Source organism: Colobus angolensis, unplaced genomic scaffold, assembly GCF_000951035.1.
Source record: "Colobus angolensis palliatus isolate OR3802 unplaced genomic scaffold, Cang.pa_1.0 Scaffold39, whole genome shotgun sequence".
Taxonomy (NCBI): domain Eukaryota; kingdom Metazoa; phylum Chordata; class Mammalia; order Primates; family Cercopithecidae; genus Colobus; species Colobus angolensis.
The window spans coordinates 4339598-4342196 of record NW_012117265.1 but is presented as its reverse complement, the minus strand read 5'-3'; positions in this window follow the sequence as shown (position 1 = coordinate 4342196).

Here is a 2599-nt window from a genome sequence, read left to right as displayed (position 1 = left end):
AAAAAAAAAAAAAAAAAAGGAAGACAGGTCTTTAAGATCCTAGGTAAGTAGGAAATGATAGGTAAAAAGTGAAAGATAGGGAAAGCTGAAGTTATATGAGGAAACTCATAGCAAATGTTCTCTGCTTTCCCCTTAAGTTTTTCTTTTTTCTTTTCTTTTTTTTTTTTTAGAGACACGGACTTGCTCTGTCTTCCAGGCAAGAGTACGGTGGTGCCATCATAGCTCACTGCAGCCTTAAATTCCTGGACTCAAAGAATCCTCCTGCCTCAGCCACCCAAGTAACTGGGACTACAGATATGCACCACCACATCCAGCTATTTGTGTGTGTGTGCAAAAATGGGGTCTCACTATATTGCCCAGGCTGGTCTCAAATACTTGGTCCTTCCGCCTCAGATTCCTAAATAGCTGCGATAGCCACTGTTTAGCCACCATGTCTAGCCTAAAATCAAGACATATGAACAAGAGAATTCACAAGTTTTCTGTTTCTCTGTTGCAGCAAAGGCAGTTCCATCATGGCCCATCCAGTATCTTCTCCTTCTGATCTTGGGTTTGATTTTGCATGGCATGTACAACCTCAGACTAATATGGTAAATGTTTTTTACCTGCTCTATCCCTAACGTATATCCACATTATTGAACTGCATTGCTCACAACTTATCAAAAATCCCATCGTGCCCTGACACATCTCTGGCTTCTCATCTGAACTGGCACCAACACAGAGACCTAACGCATTCAAGTCATTGGCACCTGACTCCTGTTCTCTAAACACCCAGCTATGCCATGATTCAGGATAATTTCTTTTCTTTCATTTTATTTTTGAGACAGAGTTTTGCTCCATCACCCAGGCTGGAGTGCAGTGGTGCAATCTCAGCTCACTGCAATCTCTACCTCCTGGGTTTAAGGGATTCTCCGGCCTCAGCCTCCCTGAGTAGCTAAGATTACAGGTGCGTGCCACCACGCCCAGCTAATTTTTGTATTTTTCGTAAGGGCGGTGTTTCGTCATGTTAGCCAGACTAGTCTTGAACTCCTGACCTCAAGTGATCTGCCTGCCTCCCAAAGTGCTGGGATTATAGGCATGAGCCACCGTGCCCAGCACCAACTTCTTCACCCTTTCGGCCTTACTGCATCTCCTCTCCTAACGCATAGAGACCCCCAAGCCATCTATTCTTCAACTATGTTGCCATTTATTTATTTATTTATTTTTACTTTTGAGATGAAATCTTGCTCTGTAGCCCAGGCTGGAGTGCAATGGCATGATCTCAGCTCACTGCAACCTCCGCCTCCCAGGTTCAAGTGATTCTCCTGCTTTAGCCTCCCAAGTAGCTGGGATTACAGGCATGCGCCACCATGGCCGGCTAATTTTGTATTTTTAGTAGAGATAGGGTTTCTCCGTGTTGGTCGGGCTGGTCTTGAACTCCCGACCTCAGGTGATCCACCCACCTTGGCCTCCCAATGTTCTGGGATTACAGGCGTTAGCCACCGCACCTTGCCAACCTAATTTCTTTAACTAGGTGACTGAGATTCAATCATATATTTTCCAAAACCTCAAATTCCCTACTCTCTGTCCTATCATAACATTTGCCCTGGAAAATTCTAACCATCTGTCTCTCCTGCCTACAAATTCTGCCCCCACGTGGTGATATGGGAAGCGCTAAAAATTTGAGGTCACCTAAAGGGGACTTTGGCACTTCAGGAAATTTCCAGTGGGCAAATATCTTTTCACAATTTCTCCAGGATTTTGAATTCACATCGTCTCAACTTCCCTCTTTTTTTTGAAACGGAGTCTTGCTCTGTCCCTCGGCTGGAGTGCAGTGGCGCCATCTCAGCTCACTGCAACCTCCAACTCCCTGGTTCAAGTTATTCTGCTGCCTCAGCCTCCCGTGTAGCTGGGATTACAGGCACGCGCCACTAAGCCCAGCTAATTTTTGTATTTTTTTAGTACAGACGAGATTTCACTATGTTGGCCAGGATGGTCTTGATCTTCTGACCTCTTGATCAGCTCACTTCAGCTTCCCAAAGTGCTGGGATTACAGGTGTGAACCACCGCGCCCGGCCACAACTTCCCTCTTTAATAACAAATGATTTTACAACTTACTGCAGAGAGAAAGGGTAACGACGATGAGAAAGATTTCTCACCTTCTTTATTTTTTCTCTTGTCCTAGATTTGAGAGATTTCTTGCCTTCTTGACACTAGTGCAAAAGTAGTCCAATAACAACATCACCGGTTCTTTCTTCTTTCACTCTGCAAGCAATGAGATGTCTGCTTTCTTCCCTAAAGCCAGTATCTCTTTTTTTTTCTTTGAGATGGAGTCTCTGTCACCAAGGCTGGAGTGCAGTGGCACGATCTCCAGTCACTGCAACCTGTAACTCTTGGATTCAAGAGATTCTCCTGCCTCAGCCTCCTGAGTAGCTGGGACTACAGGGACACACCACCACGCCTGGCTAATTTTTGTACTTTTAGTTGAGACGGGGTGTCACTATGTTGGCCAGGCTGGTCTCGAACTCCTGACCTCGTGATCCACCCACCTGGGTCAAAGTGCTGGGATTACAGGTGTGAGCCACCGCACTCGGCCATCTCCTACTTTTCTATGCAAGCGTTT